Source organism: Poecilia formosa, unplaced genomic scaffold (genome assembly GCF_000485575.1).
Source record: "Poecilia formosa unplaced genomic scaffold, Poecilia_formosa-5.1.2 Scaffold20, whole genome shotgun sequence".
Lineage (NCBI taxonomy): Eukaryota > Metazoa > Chordata > Actinopteri > Cyprinodontiformes > Poeciliidae > Poecilia > Poecilia formosa.
This window is the reverse complement of record NW_006799959.1, coordinates 165,769-186,200: the sequence shown is the minus strand read 5'-3', so window position 1 is coordinate 186,200 and position 20,432 is coordinate 165,769. Positions and strand designations below refer to the sequence as shown.

At 36.6% G+C, this 20,432-nt stretch overlaps 1 long non-coding RNA gene across 1 annotated transcript in view; it reads left to right on the top strand.

The window, feature by feature from the left end:
* Positions 1 to 18,642, top strand: part of LOC103134866 (uncharacterized) — a 28,621-nt gene extending 9,979 nt beyond the window's left edge. Inside the window, exons 2-3 of the long non-coding RNA XR_001661547.1 lie at positions 7,035 to 7,237; positions 17,449 to 18,642. This is a non-coding gene — a long non-coding RNA (uncharacterized LOC103134866). The remainder of the gene's footprint in view (positions 1 to 7,034; positions 7,238 to 17,448) is intronic.
* Positions 18,643 to 20,432: the final 1,790 nt, after the last annotated feature.

Genomic DNA, 20,432 nt, shown 5'->3' with positions numbered 1-20,432 from the left:
CCTTCGATTTTGTTGGATTTGTCTTTGGTGAAAGAACCATTTCTCCCAGCTAGTGCTAAACTGGTTTTGCTTGTTTTTACCCAGAATGCCCTGCAACATAGTCCACTTCCTGTTTATGGAACAGTTTTGGTTTGTTTGGCGTTCACATGTGAAATCAAACAGAACCTGAGTTTAGTAGGAAAATGAACTAAACTTCAATTAAAGCAGAGTCCAACTAAACAGGACTGGTGTTTGTTTTTATATGATTCTATTGGACCACAATTCATAATAAATGCATGATTTTCACCGGTTAATTTTCAGTACATTTTTATTCACAATTACTTTTGTCAGTTTGAAGTTGCTCTGGTGGCCGTTGTTGGCTTTTCGGTACCAACAACTTTGTCCACGTATTTAATGAGTTCGATGAAGTAAAACAGAAAGTAAAGATAATTAGTGGGACTTCTTATTAGAAGAACATAGGAATCGATTATATGTGAATTATAGTCTACAGAAACAGCACCAATAATCAAGGAGAGGTGGGAATCAGAAAGCGGTGAGACATCCAGAGCCACATGTGTTAGGAGAGCAGGAGGGCCGCTCAGCCGCGCCGCCTGCTGCGTGACGGATACTTTGGTATTTCTACATATGAAGGACGGATACGTGTATTGATGTGCAGAGCCTGTTTCTGCTGCAGCAGTGGGAAACGCCATGTGCCATGTGTAACTTTCCTCATGCTTCACTCAACACGGCCACCCAAAAAGACAAATACTTCACCGCTGGTAACAAAAGACTGAAAGGAACCAAAAAAAGAAGGAAAGAAAACTTTAATGCATAAAATATGAAAAGATGATGTTCTAATAAGGTCCATTTAAAATACAAAAGAAATGAAGGAAGAAATTAAAGACACAAGGAAAGGAGGAAGAACACCAGGATGGAAACAAAGGATGGAAAGGAAGATTAATTTTATGAAGGACATAAAGGAAAGAAAAATATCAAGAACAAGAGAAGCAAACAGAGAACAAAAAGAAAAAAAACAAAGGAAAGGAAGAAATAATAGAAGAAAAGAACAAAAAGGAAGAAAGAGAGAGGAAAAAAGGAGGAAAGAGAACAAAAAGGAACAAATGGAAGGAAAGAAGAAAGAGAAGGAAAGAAATGATGGAAGGAAGAAAAGTAGGAAGAATATAAAAAAAGAACAAAAGCTGGACAAGAAGGAGATGGAATAAATTAAACAAGGCAAAGAAAAAACAAGGAACAAAATGTTTAGACATTAAGTAAATTCTGGAAATCTATACTTATGTCTTTTTTTATTTTTTATCCAGAGTTCAAAGATACAATACAAATAAATGGCACTGTTTTTATTAAATAATTAATGAGATAAAGTCTCTCTTTCTTTTTCTCACTTTAAAAAAAGTGTAACCAATTCAAAAGTAATACTAGTTTTTATTGGCACATCATAAACTGTTTGGAAACTGGAGACAAAGTTCACAACTGTCAAATGTAAAATTTATGATCTGTAAAAATGAATATCAGATTTGATGTTAGAGTTTGCATTGTTTTAGTTGGCAGGAGTTTGGACTTTTTTTGTTCAACATTTAGGAGATGTAACTTCCTGAATGAGAGACATGAAGAGTTTATTTACCCTGAGGTTTAAGTTGAAGTTGTGTGTAAAAGGTGCCAATTTATTCCTCATTTCAAAATGGAGAACAGCTTTGACACATTATTTCATTTTCCATCACATGTTATTCTGAGTATTTTGTTCATTGAAGGAGAACTATTATTCAAAATAAACATTTCTGTACTTCCATTTGTGTTTCTACAACTTCGAAAACAAAACAAAACAACAGCCAGCTGATTTTTGGCAGTAAGTTAATGTTTATTGGTGTCTGGAAAATTTCAAAAACCTTCCAGATGTAATGTCACTGCCAGTTACCTAGCAACCCCAGCAGAGTTCTGCCGTTACCTAGCAACCCCAGCAGAGTTCTGCCCGTTACCTAGCAACCCTACCTGAGCTCCGACACCTTTGGTCAGCTGATTTTACCACTGTACAAGTGTACTTCGGTGTTAAGAACCTGCTGAAGGTTTTTAAAGAGACGGAGACCCATTTCAAGGCATCATTCAATTTTCTTTGAAGTTATTTTTGATATATAAAGCAGTTTATAACAATAGAAGGTAACATAGTTACTTGACTCTGCTATAATACAGAACTATGTGCCTGGAAAATGCATAATAAATCAGCCTTTAAGTTAAAGAACAGCTGCTGGCTCATCCTCAAGTGTGAATGTGTTTATCTTATTGAGTTACCTGACCTGGTGTTAAGGAACGGCGGAGAGATGGGAGCGTTAACACCTGCTTGGTCCAACTCAGATCTGTTCCTGTGAAAAGTTACCGTAAACTTTGACACGGGCATTAAAACCTAAACCCACCCCAACCTGAGATGTCTCGGACTCTTTGAAGCCGCTGCCAGATCGTCCAACCCCCCACCGAGCCGAGCTCTGCGGCCGACCCAAACACACAAGCAAAAACACAGGAAATTGCTTTATGCATGTTCATCCTGCTACTTATACATGTTTGAGAAGTTAGCATTCACCCAGATTAAAAAAAAAAATCTTCTACATTTAAAGACACACTGACAGGCTGTCAAAGCAAGTTTCTTTGTGGAAAAAAAGATGGCTTCCAGAGCAAAACAGAACGGCAACGGCCTCCAGGGAGCAATCCGTCTTGTACTGGAGCTGCTCTGAACTGCTTTTTAGTATCAGGTGCATCGTCTTGAGAACGCATCTGACATTCCTGGCTGAATTATGAAAGAATTCCCACATGAAAAAAATGATAAAAAGAAGCAGCAGCAGCGTGGCCAGGTGGCTGAACATCATGTAGAACTAAAACGTTTCACATGTCTGTTACAGGAATGTTTGGCTAATTTGATGAAAGGTTCGACTTTCTGACAAACATAATTTTTTCCATGGCTATTTGTTTTTATGAAATATTTTGAAATAGAATTGCATGTTGTGTTTTTTTTCTGTTTTTGCAGTGCTGACTTTTCTCTCCAGTTTTCCTTCCATATGAATCTAAACTTGGCAGAAAATGCTAAAGTTAGCTCGCATGTTATATAAATATTTGTTTTAAGGAAACTACTTAGGATTTATTTTAAAGTTAACTTTGGGTTTAGGAACATTTAGATATTAACAGTAAAACAAAAAACATGGAAAAAGATTAAATGGTAGCATAAAGTGCAAATATTAAAAAAAAAGTAAAAAATAAATAAAAGTTGCTTGTAAGTTAGTTTTGTTTTATTTCAAGTCTACTAAGATTTTTATGTTGGAAAAAAGACCAAAATTATTCTGTAAGATTTTATGTTTTTGCAGTGTGTAAAACAGAAATATAATTTCCATTTCAAAATGCCGAGACAGAACGGCTCATTCAGACCTGAAGGTGATTTTAACACACTGCAGATCTTTTTAGTGTAAAAACAAAGATTGTGAATCTTGTACTTGGTAAAAGTGCTCATGGTTTTGCGCCTGCGGGTGAAGCCGTTGACCTCTGGGGCGTTTTGACGTGACTTACGGCCGTGCTGTGTGACTGGACACCGTGTCCGCTCCGTTACATGTGGTTCGGCTTGGCTACAGCCTGAACGCGGTAAGAAACTTGTTAAAATGTGGAATGTGACGGCTGCACTTGCTGATCCCCGTCTCCAACTGGCTGCTGTTTGGAAACGACACCTTCCACAGACGGAGCGTTTCCACACCGTCGGCTCACACACTGCGAAACACTTAGCCGCTTTTTAGTTGGCCTGTAATTTAGTGAATTTTAGATTTTTAACCTAAATGTGATTGTGAAAGATAAACTTACAGTAGTACGTTGTGTTAACTTTTTATTGATTTTGTCAAACCTCCAAGAGTTGAAGTAACTACAGTTTTTAGCACTTAAAAAACTGAAAGAAGAAAAAGAATGGGAACTATTTCCCAGAATACTTAGCGGCATGTTCTTGTATCCTGAGACGGAAGTGTGTTACGTTGATCTGACTCTTCTGTTATTAAGGCAAATGTTCATTTTAAATCTGTTTGCAAAGCTTGAGGATAATATCCTGTTCACACTTTAATTTGTCATTTTCTTAAAATGAAAAATGTAGAGAACAACACAAAGTGTTTGTCTTTTTCTAACTGAGCTTTAACAAAAAGCCTTTTCTGAAATTATGCACCTCATCAGTTTTTTTTATTTATTAAATCTGACTAAATATAGCAAATACTTTGAAAGAAAGTGACGCAAATCCTGTTCTTATTACTGACAATTAATTTGTCCAATAGAGATCAAAAGAAACTGAAAACTAGATGCTTTTCTTTTAATACACCAAACGTGCAAAATCTAGAGAAAAGAAATTATTACATTTCTGCCAAAAACTGACATTTTGAGAGTAATTTCAGAGATTTTCTGGCCAAAACAAGAACATTTCTGGGCTCCAAATAAAAAACAAAATGGTGAGAAAAACAGCATAGATTGAGATTAATGTCAAATCTTCTACAAAAACAAAACGTGGAAATTTCTAAGTTCAAAAAGTTGACAATTTACAAAAAAATAAAATTGCAATTTTTAGATTGATCTCAGAAATTTTCTCCAAAAAACTTGTTAATCTCTGAATTTCAAATGTGAAAAATTTTATTTTGAAACTAAGAAATTTCAAAGTTTTCTAGAAAATTTCTGAGATTGATCATAAAATTTCTGAGAATTTGAAGGAAAAACCTCTTTCAAATTTAGATCTACTATAACTATCAGGCTATTTTATTTGCTTAATTTCAGGTTGGTTGGTATTTTTTAGTGGAAAATTTTGACCCACAAAGAAAACAGTTTGTATCCCAGGTTTGTTTCTTGTTGTTAAATCAACTTCCTGAACTTTAATTTCTGAATTAAAACCAAAACAGTTTCTTGTTGACTTTAGTTGCATGTTTAAGGCAGCAGGTGGACTTTAGCTTTAAAGCTAAACCAGTGCAGGATTATAAAAAATGTGCATTTTTCACTTCAAGTTTGAATCTGACTGGTAAACTGGTGTTTTCCCTGCTGGTGATAAAATAATAACATTTAAATGAGTGTGGAAATAAAATTTTGAGGGAGAAATGTTTTCCCTTTAGCTCGGACAGATTAAAATCAATAATCATATCATAAAAGACATATGGGAACTTTGGAGTGTATCAAAAATCATAAAATTTCTGCTATTTTTGGTAGCATAAAATGTGCTGGTAAAAGAAATTACTTCTGGTAGTCTGTCATTTTGTTGTTTTGAAAGTGGGAGACGGGCTGGACTTCATAATCCCTGTTCCAAATTAATCTGAAAATTTATCGTAGTCATCAAGACAATGTGGCTTAAAGTGTTGGAGGCTGAATTTATGTCCGCTAGTTTTTCCCCCCGTGTGATCAGACTGTTCTAGAAAAAAGAATCTGAAACAAGAGAAAACGTCCAAACATCATTCATCACAATGTGGAAAATCTTGACCAGATATTTAATTTGGGAATCTCAGAACCACTGGAAAAAACAACGGTCCTTTCCCATGATTTTATTTTCTTTTTCTTTACTTTTTGACATCCAAAGAAATAGGCAATGCATGCACACATTAAATTCAAATGTAAAAATACTTAATTCATCCCATTGGGAAATTAATTTAACAATGGCACCTAAAGGCAGTTTGGAGAGACCAATTAAGCTAACAGTGTTAGCCGTTCTGCATCTTCATTTAATTCTCTTAGATCAGTGTTAGTTAGCAACACAACACGCTAAATCTTAAATGCATGAGTGATGTATAAAAGAAAAAGGGACGCAGCGCTTTGCTAATAATTGTCAACACAACGACACCAAGATAACAAAGTTTTAATTAAGTAAAAAGTAGCTTGGCTGACAGATGTGCTGTGGAAGTTTGTTTCGGTTCAGTTAAAAAATAAAAAATTTATACCCACAGGTCATCAGTAGATGATTAAATTAGCTAATCAACCATGTTAGCTTAGCTAATAGCAGCGGAGGCTAATCAACCACTGCTGTATTAGCTTAGCTAACACAGCCTTCCTGACTTTCTCATGTTCATTATGGAGTGCCGTAAATTGCTAAAAAAAACTATTTCACATCAGATCGAAAGGCTAAAATAGATTCATAAACACAAAATCAAAGGATGTTATATCTATAATTTCAGTATGTTGTATAAATGCACAATATAGTTCGTTATTCATTAATTACCGTTTTTATTTAAGTTAATGAAAATGTTTTCTCCATGTCAGTGTTTTGTTAGTTTTAGTTAAGCTGGAGCTGCGGCGCAGCTCTTCCTCTGGTTTCCTCAGTTTTTTGGTTTTCATTGCCCATCGGTGGATTTCTCCTCCGCCTGTTTCTCTGTCCGTCTCCCAATCACCTTTTTCCAGTTCAGTAAGTTTTCTGTTTTATCACTAAACCTTTCACAATGCTCACTCCAAGTTCCTGTCAATTACATGACAAAACTCTTCATATGACTCATGGAGAAACATTGATTGAAACGCGAGAAATAAAAAATATACGCCAATAAAAGAGGAAGGAAGAGTTTTTTTGAAAGCAAAAAGAACAAAGTTTGTTAAAAAGCTGACAAATTTAATTTCTACATTTGCTGTCTCTCTGGGATCGATTTGTTCTGCCTATCTCTTCCTGTTCGGAGTCATTAGATACTGTTAAGACCGGAGGGAGTTTGTTTAAAGAGTCTTGAGTTCTTCCCAGATAGAAAAGCATACATATTTGAACCAGATCCACAAATGAGTCAATCTGGTTTGACATTTGGACTTTGAGCACATCTTTGGCGCGGTGCAGCTGCACCGGTCCTTGGAGACTAATTGTTTTTGGCCAACAGTCCTCTTCCCTTCTCACTTTTTGCTTCATCTGGCGAACCCAAAGCCCGATAAAACCCGCTGGCTCTGATCTTACCAATCAGTTAAGCGGACCTGACACCCACATCAAATCGCATCGTTCCGTAAAAAGCGTAATTTATGAGGCATTACCAGAGTTTTCTTTCTTTTCTCACTCTTCTCCTCTCCGCCTTCTCATGATATCCTAACAGAGTCGTTCTTTGATGGCTGGCGTTTCTCATGGCTCCCGTAACGCGGCTCCGCGGCGAGGGAGGGAAGGGAAGCGTGAAGGCCAAATGTGAGGAGGCCGAGACAGAAACCGAGCAGCTCATCAAGCTCATTCATCTTCTCTGATGTGAAAGGACGGGAACGCCAAGCGGAGGAAATTTCACACAGGCTCTATGAATCATATCGGGTAGCAGCTTGATTTTAAAGTCACTCAGATCAAAATAACTACATTATTCCTATTATTCTTGCTGTGTTCAGATTCCTCTGGCCTAATATCTAGCAGGTACTTTGGGAGATTTATGCCTCCTTGCTGCCTCTGCCACTCGGCGAAGCGAACATGAAGGGTAAGAAGTGAAAGGCGATACCGCCCAGAAGACAACATGTTGCAGGAAGCCTGCAGAAACATACCACCATGAGCCGGCGGCGCATTTTTACAACTTGGATAGATAGATGTGTTATTTTAAGCTTTTATTGATATATATATGAATAGTGAAAAATGAGCTACGATTGATTGGATTTTCTAATATGTTCAGTCAGTCATCAAATTATTTATTAACGTTACCTTTTAAAAAATCTACATTTTGCATGTTTTTATTGTTTCCATTTTCCAAACGGTTAAAAAAAAAGCAGTAAGTTGATGTTTTTTGGTGTCTGGAAAATGAGCTTCATTTTAAACAATAAATCAATTAATCAATTGATAAATTAAAACAATCTTAATAATTGGTATTTGCATGATTTATCATTTTTCTCTGGATGATAAAAGTCTTCAGTCTGGTGCTTCGGTCTGGTATTTGGTCTCAAATAATGCAACATTTTTCTGTTGCATTATTTTTTTGTGTTTGTGTCTGTTGGAGTTTGCATCATCCATGTTTTTATGGGGATGAAGCCAGGTGTCATTTTCTATCCACCTGACAAAAGCCTTATGTTGATCTTAAACTTCCAGCATGTAATTTTTATAAAAAGAATCAAATGTTTTTACATAATTGTTAAAATTCTAATTATGGTGCGACAGTATAATATAAGAGACAATCTGTGAAAAAAATCGAGCTCCTCCATCTTCAAATTAGAAACAGCCAATCAGAGCCACGAGGCAGGTCTTAGCGCTGTCAATCACTCATTCTCAAATCCTCCCCCTTTTCTCTTTTCTAAGCTACAGTTGCTTCACACAACATATCCTGCCACAAATGCTAAGGCTAGTTAGCATTTCCACCGCTGACGACGAGTTGTTTTTCCACCATTAGCACATTTAGCAGTGAGTACACAATGTTGATTGACAGCGTTAAGGCTGGCCTCCCGGATCTGATTGGTTGTTTTTGACCGGGAGCGGTGTATTTTTGCAGCACTGGGAGGAAGTGGAGGAGCTTGATTTTGTCACAGATTATCTGTCTCATACTGTCATGACATAATAACTTTAACAAGTATGTAATAAAAATATTTTTGTAAAAGTTAAATACTGCAAATTTAAAGTTTGTTGCAACTTGACAATATATGAAAAGTCCAGAAATATGAACACATTTGTTCCCACTCTGTTCCTCTCAGTGCTGAATGAAACTACAGTTTTTATTCTGTTATTTGTTTTACTTACTACAAACATAAAGGTGAAAACTTTTATTAAAGGGGCAGCATCATGTAAAAATAACTTTTGTTTTACCTTTCCATCATGTTATGATGTTATTCCCTCATCAAAAACAAACCTGGAATGTTGCCTTGATTCTTTCCTGCATGTCTGAGAAATAATCTAATCTCTACGTCAACCATTCAGCTGTGCAATACACCTGGTTGGAGCTAGCCCCGCCTTCAAGGCGAAGCTCCTCCCCCACTCAACTCCATCAAACTAGCCAGCAGCAACTAGCAAACACCTGCTGAGCTCATGGACACCTGAGCTCAGCAGGTGAGCTCAGGTTAGGAGCTGCTTCTCAGAGCAAAGCTGGTAAAAACATTGTTAAAGAGTTAATAGAGGAGCCATGTTGTGATGACTTCCTGAAGGCGGAGCTTCAGAAAGAGCAGGAGTTTCTTAAAGAGACAGAGGCCCAATTTAAAGATCCTAAATTATGAGTAAAATTTCTTTTAAGTCATATTTGATATATGCAACATTTTATAGCAATTCAAGTCAACACAGTTACTTAATTATGCTATAAAATGGCACCATCAGTCACAATAACAAATTTGATGGACGATAAATAGTCCCAGAAGTTATTGTGATAAACAATAATATTGTTATTTTGAGACCATTTTCAAATCAACTTCAATAGATTTTCAAAGATCAATAAACTTTAAATTCAAATAAACATTTAACACTGGAACATTTTAAATATCCAAAATAAAACAATAAAACAACAAATAAGATGAAGTCTATATAAACAAAGTAGTCCTTCATAAAAAGGCTAGCTGAGACCAAAACATCAGACTGAAGACTTTCATCATCCAGTTTTTGGTAGAAAGAGAAACAATACATTTTGCAAATGAAATTATTTAGTTTAAATTCATCATGCAATTAATAGTTTTAATGCTTAATGCAACAGGCCTACATGAAGAAGTCTGCGTATCATTTTTGAGGAAAACAACCTAATGGAAAAACATTCACAGGAATCAAACTCGTCTTTTGATTCCTGATCATCTTTCTGCGTGTCTGGGATTGGCATTTTGGTAGGAAGATGCAACAAATCATGCGAGTAACTGATTTATAAACACATAATCCTCCCCCCTTTAAAATCCGTTAATTTCAGATTATCACAGTCAGATTGGCCCATGCAGAGGAGATGACGTGTTTCCGGTCCTGTGCGGTCGGTCTGTTTCTACCGGAGGAGCGGGTCTGTGCTGCTGAGGCGGCGCTGCTGTGCTCCACCTCCCTCCCTGCAGTTGTTCGGAGGGTTCGGCATGCGGACCCCCCTCCTGTGACCACGTCGTGACCTCCTTCCAGTCACCTGCTGCTGGGACCGTGGCTAACCTGCCCTGTGAACCAGAAAATCAGCCGCCTTTTTTAACCTAGGCCGCGCGGGGTCAACGCGTTGTTCGGGAAAAAAAAATCCCCCAAAAAAACCACACCTTAATTTTTCTGGTGCATCTTGTTGTCCTGCAGGTAAAAAAAAAAAAAAGATGCAGTGACGCTTCGGAAAGTGAGGCTGAATGAAAACCAGCTTGCAAAGTTACATCCTGTACCGCGTACAAAGGGAGTTAGCGAACGAGCCCCTCGGGATCCACAGGCCACTCTTAAACATTTGGAACATTTATGCAGCTCTAAAATTTTTTTTTTTTTTACATCTGCCCCTTGATATTTGGTCCATGGAATGAACTTTGTTTGCCAGAACTGTTCAGCTGAGCAGCTTTTAAGAACATATGGGGATTTTGTGGATGTAGTATTAAATTTCCAAACGCTGTTTATTACAGCCTGAAACAGGACATGAGAAAAGAGCCGCGTTGACGTCAGGTTGTGTTCACGTTATCAAAGCCTTTTGAAGAGGAAAGTTCACACAATCAATCCATCAGTGTTTATTCAGAGACGAGGTTAACGCTAAAACGGTTAGCATGAGATAAAAACTGAAAAACAACAGAAATAAAACAAGAAAAGAAACCGTGAGTGAGTTATATGGAAGGAGAAGAGTGCCAAATTACAAGAAACAACTAACTTGCAGAGCTGGGTAGTAACTACCTACATTTACTTAATTACATTTAAGTGAGTAATTTAAAAAAAAAAGTACTTCTAGGAGTATTTTACTTTTACTTGAGTAATTTTATTGTGAAGGATTTATAGTCTTCCTTGAGTAAAATTTCTGGATTTTCTACCCACTGAGTGAAAAGCAAATATGTTTTAGCCAAAAATCCACCAGACACAGACAAACAACTGCAGTTTTTGTTAAAGTTTCATAAATTTTTTATTTAAAGAAACTAATTTGGAAAAATTTTCTTTTGCCTGATTTTATTTTTTGTTTCTTATTTGAATTGTTGTCATTTTGGTCCTTGAAATACCAAAACTTCCACTTAACTTTATATTTTGGTCCATCTGATGTAACTTTGATAATTTGATCAGTACTTGCGTAGATTTTCTTTTTTTTACAAAAAAAACAAAAACTTTTTTACTACTTGAGTAATTTCTTTGATGGCTACTTTTCTTTTAGTATAAATCTGTCAAAGTAGTTCTACTTTTACTTGAGTACAATTCCTGGGTAGTCTGCCCACCTCAGCTAACTTGTCAAAAAATACAAAAATAATTTATTAACGAATGAATTATATGTGCCGTGTTTAAATGTATTAATTTTATTTTTAAATAAATAACATTTATTTAAAAAATAAATAACATTTATTTAAAAAATAAATAAAGATACTCTATCAAATAAATTAATGTTGCCATGAAATAAAAATAAACATATTTTTTAAGATGAATGGGGATCTTATTGTGTCAATCGTGATTTATTTACTTATTAACGCAAAACAGAATTGAAGTTGCTCCGCCCCCTCATTTGAATATTAGACCATGAAATAAAGACAAGTTAAAAAATAAGTCTGTGAAATACATACAGAAACTTTACAAAATAAAATACTAAAATAAATAAATAAAACTGCAGTTGACAAAATAAGCTTTGCAATAAAAATATAATTTTTTTTATTTTTATTTTATGTCACCAGGATATTTATTTATTTGAAGATGTATATATACATTTTGTAATCAATATTAATATTACTTCAGTTTTGCATGACAAGGCACTCCGTATGAACAGAGGTATAGACAACAACTTTAAAATGCATAGGACTATTAAAACCAAGAGCAGCGTCAATAAAAAATAAATATAAAATAAGTTAAAAATATTTTAAATACTGTGATTTAATTTTTTAAGTACAAAATATAATCAACAAAAAATTTAAGTTCCATAAATTATGAAAATAAACTAAAATGAATGACAAATAATAAATATCACCATTTTTAAAAAAGTCAAACTGCAGAAATAACTGAAATAAATCAAAAAAGAAAATCTTTTTTCATGATTAAAACAGAAGATAGAAATAATTATTTTCTGAAAATGGAGAATAAAATGAAATTTGCCTCAAATACTCCATTAATTTGACCTTAAAAGCAGTCGGGTGAAACAGTTCAGTCATTTTTAAGACATTCTGCTGCTTTTCCCATGTGAGAATGTGAACAACTCATGAATATAAATGTATAACCCAGAATTACCTTACAGATAAAGGAATATCACACAATGTTCATTCCAAGGCGTAAAATTTGTTACGTTTGCAGCAACAAGTTGCCTTTTTTTTCTGTTTTTCATCTGGTCTGTTTGGGCCTCATGTTGAGTGAAGAAGTAAACAGGTAGCCATATCTTCAGTGAGAAAATGAAAACGTAAAGTGCTGCTTCATTTTCTTCATGTTTCAACATGTGCACCATAACAATCATCTAAGAGGAAACATACTAATTCTCCAAGAGCCAACTGGCTATTTTAACGGCACAGAGCAGCGCCGGGCCAAAGTGGCAATTCCCATGAAATCCCCTGATATTTCTTCCATTTGTTCTCCGTCCGCAATTAGTCGTGGTCAGGCTGATCAAAGGCGGCGGACTGGAGGGTTGCATGTGAACCGGCGTCCACTTGCAATGACATCCACAAACCAGAATGAAATATGAAATATCAAGTTTCCACGGTTGCGCGGACCTGTAAAAAGGAATCTGAGGAATAGGAGGGTTTTCACACTGGGGTAATGTGAAACATTTGGTGCGGATTGAACGCCTCGGCAAGAGGGAATGCGAGAGCCAGAATCTGTCAGGCAGTAAAACCGGGAGCAGGCAGAACTTAAAACGGCCGCGAGTTCTGCAGATTTAGATGTCACCGAACAGCATTATCCGCTTCGGAACGCTTAAATCTACCGGCAATGTTTCACCTAATTATGTCAACAAAAAGAAAGCAAAAAAACAAAACCTCACCAAGTATTTTTGACCTAGTTTCAGATAAATTAGCACACTGGAAAAAAGACTAAACTGACTTTTAAGTAACTTTTCAGCAACATATAGGAGCTTGTTTTAAGTTAATACGTCCTTAATATTTATTTTCAAGTTCTAGTTCCACTGACAGATTATTTAACTTATTTCATGTTGTTACCTAGCAACCCCAGCCAAGCCAAACCCGTTACCTAGCAACCAAGTTCTATTTCTTAAGTGTTGTCTTATTTAAAGTGCACTAAGACATTGGCACTAGAAACTGGACCAAAAATACTTGGTAAGATTTTGTACTTGTGCGGTGAGGAATAAGATGGCAAGTCTGTTTTCTCTACATGTTTGATACAAACTAAAAACCAAACTTTATACAAATTCGAAGCCAAAATAAAAAGCCTGTCTGCAGAAAAGTAAATTCCAGTTGTTTATTTGATAATCAGTAAGTCTACAAAGAAATAAATTTGATGGTTTGTTCATAAGGAGCATAAGTTTGATTGAAGAAGGACATCAGCAACTGATGCTGAGCATCAATCTGTGAAGGGCTGTAAGGCACCAACATCTACAGTCCATACCTTATTAAAACCAGTAGCCAGTCATTTCCAGAAGTGGCTGTCCAACCCTAAACACAATTTAAAATCCATTGTTGTGGTTTTGTACACACATTAATTTTCTACTGAAGACCATTTCTTCCATCATATCAACATATTTCATGTTGTTATAATGTAAAGCTGAAAAATGTCACAAATAAACTTATGGTAACATACTAGAAAGTGAAATTTAAACGCATGCAAGCAGAAACAGAGGTTTATATCTGCATAAAAACCTTTTTACAGACATATAAAACATAAAGAAACAGAAACATAAACACATAAAATTCTTGAAATAGAAATAAAAAGTGTTATTACTGGAGCGTTGTGGGTGGTTTTAGCGGATAAATATGGCCGTGTGCGTAACGACGTTGGCCTGGCCGCTCGTCATGATGGATCTGCCGGCCGGAGAACAAACACTGAATCCAAACCAAATGGGCCACTTCATCATCGCACAGCAATTGGTTGTAAATGTGGTGTCAGGTTCCCTTGTGTCTACTCGCCATAAATACTGCACAAAAGCAGACAGCGCTACACGTCTGAGTGTGTGTGTGTGTGTGACAATGCAGAAGATCAAGAAGCTGAATGGTTGTTTCTGTTGTCCCCAAACAGAAACAGACTTTGTTCCAATTAGTGTTGACTGAGACAGGTGTTGCTTGGTTGTTTTGACCCCCGGAGGTCAAGTGAGCTGCTGGGAAGCTGTGTAAGCAAATAAATAGCTTGAAGTGAAGTTTTATCTGTTCAGCAGGCATCCCTCTGCAACTGAAGTGTCACAACCAGAAGCCACTACAGCGACGGACGACCTCGGGGTTTTAATCACTTCCTGCGTTTTTCCCATCTCCAGGGGGTGAACGCGACCAACTCTGAATCTGTTTGCAAGGTTGCAAGTTTGTTAGTGAAAACACAGGTAAAGGTCAAAAAAGTGTTAGTTTGGGAGCTTAAATTAGTAGATTTTATGCATAATTTTCCATCCTCCAGAATATTGGAAGAAGTATAATATGTATGTGTGTAGTGTGAAGTCTTGTTTAGTGAGGTGTTTTGTCTACATTTAGCTATTGGGATAATTCTTGCATATTTACACATCGATTGTGCAACGATTAATGTGCACTATCCTAATCAAATAAATTAAAGTTATTTTGGTTTACGGTAAATAACCATGGAAACGTCACCACAATTCTTAAAAGATTTAAAAGTTTTATTTTGAAAATACCAGATATTTTTTAAAAATTATATTTTAGTTGGGTTTCTTGTCAAGGAATGACATAATAGCATCAACTCTAAGTAAATAAAAAAATATAAAATTTAAATTTATGTTTTGTTTGATGTGTTTAAATTTCAAATTTTTAAGTAATGTTAGCAAACTGATCAAAGAAGGTGATGCCTGAGAGACGTGGAGTCGGACATTTTTTTGATTTGTGAAATACAAAAACTCTGAACATAATTTTACCTGCAGAGCAAAAGTCAAAAGTGCAATATTTAATTAAACAAACAGGCTGATTTTGTGGTTCAGTAATAACAGATTTTACTGTTAAAATCTGTCATCAGAGCCTATCTAAGGTATTTTGGAAGATGAAATCTCCACCTGCTTTGCTACTTGACACGCTATTGGCTGGCATTTGGAAAGCAGCCAATCCCGGAGCACCATTCATAGTTCTTGGTGCTGATTGGCTGAGCCCCCAAAAATAAGGAAGTCCATAGACCTAGCTTCCAATGTAGTGCTAATTTCTGATTTCTACTGAGTATTGATGCATATTAGGGTATATTTAGTGTTTAAACTATAAAAATAGGCAGTTATAAACATTTTTTGAGGAGATCTCAAATATTTTCAGTTATTCACTCAATAAAATTTAGTGAATGCAACTGTACAAGCTCTTCAACTGTTTGGTTCAGTTGTGTTTTTTTATTTTCTGGTTAGTCTACTCTCCGCAACAAACAAAGAAAACAGGCTACTCTTCCTTCAGAAACACTTCCTTAGCCAAGTTCAGCGAATGGATATTTAAGTAAAAGTCTGGATGTGTAGGGTTATTTTTAATAAAGTTTAAATAAAACAAGATTAATAAAACGCTAAGACTCTCTTTTGTAACCAACAGAAAAAGTTTGCATTTAAAAATGTACGTCTATATGTGTAATAATCCGTGACTAATAAAGCATTTATGCTATTTTTTGTGTGTTATGTGAACTGGATTGCTCACAAATATAATTGAAATCTTTAGAGCCTTGAAGGTTTTTCTTTTGACTGATAATTTTGGACGTTTACGAGTTTGGCCTGAGCAGTAAAGAAATCCAGTTGGACATTGAAAAACGAGCCCCTCTTCTGCAGGAATACACTGTTACACTTTCATGACTGATTTAATGAGGTGAAACCATGGCAACAAATTAACTCAATATGAAAACATCTTTCATGATCGCTGACGTAGTTTTTCTGAAAATAGTGCTGCAAATGGGCAATAAAACGCAAGATTAGCAGGAATCTTTTTATCCAAAGTTAAAGGATTTCTTCTGTGGTTTCCCGTAGGTGAAGGTGGTTGGAGCTCCAGAATTGCTACTCCAGATGTAGAAGCAGATATAGTCATACGGTTCAAATTTATAAGCTTTAAGTGGCTGTAAATTGTTGCCATGGTGTTTTAACACTTGTGTATAATGTTACAAATGTGCTCTGGGACAATTATGGGTTTTCTTGGAGGAACTATTTATGTTCAAACTCTTAATATAAAGGCTAAAAAGAGAGAGCAGATAATAACAACTGTGATTTAAAAGCAGCAGTTAGCATATTATTTTAGCAGGGTGTGATGCAAAATGCTGCAAATGGACTTGACAGCAGCTGCAGCAGCAAATTCTGCAGGAATGGTGCACAAAGAACACAGATTCAGGTTAGGGACTGTGTAAGCAGGAAAAGAGGGAGTAAATTTCCACCACAAAACTCTGAAAAACTCAGAAATTTTCTAGAAAAAACTTGGAAATTTTCTGAATTCATAAAGCTGAAAATTTTCAACTTTCAGAAATTTTCTGAATTTCAGAAGTCCGAAATTTGTGAGAAATATGTTAAAAGTTTTGCGGTGAATCTCAAAAATGTTCTAAAAAAAAAAATGTGGAAAATTTCTGCGCTTATAAAGTTGAACATTTTTGAGTTTTGAATCTCAAAAAAAATATTGTTTTTTTTTTCTTGCACATTTCAGAATCCTGGAACTCAGAAATTTCCAATTTTCTTCTGGAAAATTTCTAATAATAATTTGTTGATATATATTTCTCGTTCACATTGGTTAAGTGTGTCAGTATGTTTTCTTTTTGTTGATCTAAAAGCCATGGTTCATCTTTACTTTGCGATTGCCTACCAACATGGCGCCAGTCACTTCCAGTTCAGTCTTGTGGGAATTTTTATTAACCCTTTACAGAAACACTATAGGCGCCATGATGGACGCCGGAAGTGAGGGACGGGAGGAGAGCGACTGAAATTTTTGCCAGTTGATATTCATGACTTCTACTCGGAGTCGAGCTAATTTGTCTGTGAACGTAAAACACGTTGTTACGTCCATTATGATTGACGGCTGCTATCCATTGCCACCATATTTTACCTCTTTAAAAGTTATAAAACAAAATGACAAGTTTAATTTGTATTCTTGTCTGTTTGTGCAGCCAACCACACACCACCTTGTGACCATTTTTAAAGTGAAATCAACTAAATAAAAGCGATTTAAGCTTTTATTTAGTTTTTGACGGGTTGTTTTGACGTCCGTCATGGCGGAGCAGGGCAGCGTTCAGAACAGCGTGACGTCACGTGCAAAGGATCGACAGGATATTCTACTAAATCAAACAGAAAACGCTCTATTAGGAGATCCAGTTCGCTTGTTTGGACTTTATTAACTGTGGGACTCTTTCTGTTTCTTCTGCAGCTGGGAAAGCTGGAGATGAAATAATGAACATGAAGTAAAGATTCAGGAGGAACGTTTCCAAAAGTGACTTCACACGCCTGCTAAGTGAAACTGTGAAAGTTTCCACCGATCCGACAGCAGATGCAGACCTGCAGACTGACATTTGCTCTCACTAAACGTTTTGTACCTCGGTATTCAATTTCACATATTCAGAACTATATAATCTAATGCGACACAACAAACCTGGAATGTAGAAAAGAAAAGAAAACTGGATGTTTGCCTTGCTCTGTATTAGGTTTCTGTCAACTTGTTTCTTCTCAACTCAAAGATGAGAAATGTTACGCAAAACTTACCAGAAAAACATTATTTTTAAAACTCCTTAGATTTCCATGTTACCGCTCAGATAATAAGGAGAAAATTATAGTTCTATAACTTCTATAATTTAATCCAAATATAGGAGTTGCAGAGTATGAAACAAGCTTAGCGGTCGGTAGTCCGCTGAATTTCCAGCTGTTCGCTGCCGCTGCAGGACTCTTATCGACTCTGACACCACTTTGACAAAATATGCACACACACACACACACTCCCAGTTATTGCTTATTTCCTCCCAGCGTTTAACGCCTCTGTTGCACCTGGGTTTACCAGACAAGGCCGTCTCAGTTACACCCTGACCAGATTGGGTCGCGCCGCTCGTCGAAGTGCTCTGAGGCCGCAGAACTGTTTTTATTTCCTCCGGCTCGGTGTTAAGTTATACGAGGACTGTCAGCATTTCTTTGATTGGGGCCTCAAAAAGCTGTCGAGGCCAACATGAAAGATCCCAGTGTGTGCCGAAGTCCCCGCTCGTTCACTTCTTAATGATGTGTGAATGCAAATAATTTGTTCACCTTGGACCTTGGATGCTTTTTCAGCAACATAAAAGTCAAGAACGGCTGGTTTTTACACATAATGTTACATAAAAATAACCTGTAGACATCTTCTCATACTTTCACCGTAGCTCTAAACTACTCATACCCCTGCTTGACTGATTTAGGTGGAAAATAATCTTTTAGAATGTCTCCCACCTGACAGATTTGGTTTGATTGGACACCAAAATTATAAAAATTTATTGCATTTTCACATGCACCGAGTCAAACAAACCCGTCCCCCTCCTCACCTGTGGGGGCGCTGTACCAAGAACCACTGAAAGAAACGACATGGAAACCTCTGAAGAAGACACAAAGCACAACTTCTTTCTTCCTGAAACAAAAAATGGAGTGGTGTCAGAGTTTAGCAGTTGTAGGATTTATCTTTTGACTTTTGCTAAAGACCACAAGCTATTTCTCCTGCTAGCGGTAGGCTAATGTGTTTGTCCTGGTTTTATTTACCCAGAATGCCCTTTGTTTTAGTCCACTTCCTGCTTTTGGATCGAACTGCAGTCTGCTTGGCATTCACATCTGAATCATTCACTTCTACCAAACCAGTTCTCTTTTGCCCTGTGCTGAGTCAGACTGTTCAAAATTTGTGAGCAATCTGTTCCCCTCCTTGCCTGAGGGGGCGCTGCAACAAGAACCACTGAATGAAATGACACAAAAACTTCAGAAGAAGACACTTAGCACAACTTCTTTCTTCATGAAATGTGAACAAAAATGGAGTGGCGTCAGATTTTAGTGTTTGTAGGATTTCGTTTTAGTGTTTGGCAAAAGACCGCAAGTCATTTCTTCCGCTAGCGGTGAGCTAACGCGTTTGTTTGGTTGTATTTACCCAGAATGACCTGCGCTGGAGTTCACTTCCTGCTTTTGGAGCTTTTCTGGTCTGCTTGGCCTTCACATGCTCATTCAAACCGAACCAGGGTTCACTTCAACCGAACCAAGACCGAGGTTTTTAGGCAGTTAACATTTTTAGTTTGCAGTGTAAAAACAGTCTTAATATCTAATTCATGGGTTCCAAATTTCATTATTTGCATTTACAAACATTTTTTTCTAATATTTAAAAAACTAATTATGGTCTACATAATTCAGTACGGATCACGTTGTTGCAACTGATTCAAGCTCAAAATATGGGACCAACACAACAGAGTTATGTTTACTTAGTAAACAGTTCACCTTTAATGGTGTCCTGACACCATTTTACAAAACAATTCAAACGCATGGGATCTAAAAGGAAAATTTCTATGTTATCTAATGAGTCTAAGATTTAAGAGCTGGAACTGCTGTTTTTGTCTGAGTTAATATGAATATAAGCTGTGGATTACATTACCGTCTCCTTTCTCGCCCCGCAGCCGAAGCTGCTTTGGAAACAAATAGCACAGATGAGCAACCGGCCTCCATGAAACCATCAACACATTCAGCAGCTAATATGACACATGCTGTTTGAAACACCAACACAGCTTGCCAGTTTTTTCCACCATAACAAGAAATGCTCGTCCCATGGAAGCGAGTGCCAAAGTAGCCAAATTCATGGAAAGTCCCCACAGGCCAATAACCCGCGCTCTGACTCGTCGCTTCCCACCGTGGCTTTCTGTTTTCCCCCAAACACCAGGATGTCGGCTACACACCAGAACCTGCAGGAAGGCTAGCGGCTTCATCCTCACCAGAAAAAAAAAGTTTTCCGGGTCATTTCAATTCTGTAAAGTCAGAGGTCAGGTTGTTCTTCGAGGAGCAATGAGGTGTTAATAATTCATGAAGTCAACAAAACATTCTGCTTGGGGTCAGAAATCTGAGAAATGTGTGTCTTTTGTGTTCTAAGCATTCCACAGGGAAATATTTAGGAGTTCAATTTTAAAAATATCTTCCACTGGTACTTTTTGTTCTGTTCTGTTGCTCCTTTTGTTTCTTCATTGTTATATTGTTAAATCAAATGACATTCTGCTTGATGCCTCCTATAAGTAAAAAATACCAACCAGTTATTCGGGGTTTGATTTATCATTACTGGTATTGGAGTTTTTTACAGCAGCTTTAACATCTGGTTTAGTTTGGTTTTCTGGAAGCTGATTAGAAATCTTAAAAGTTGTGATGTTCCCCTATTTA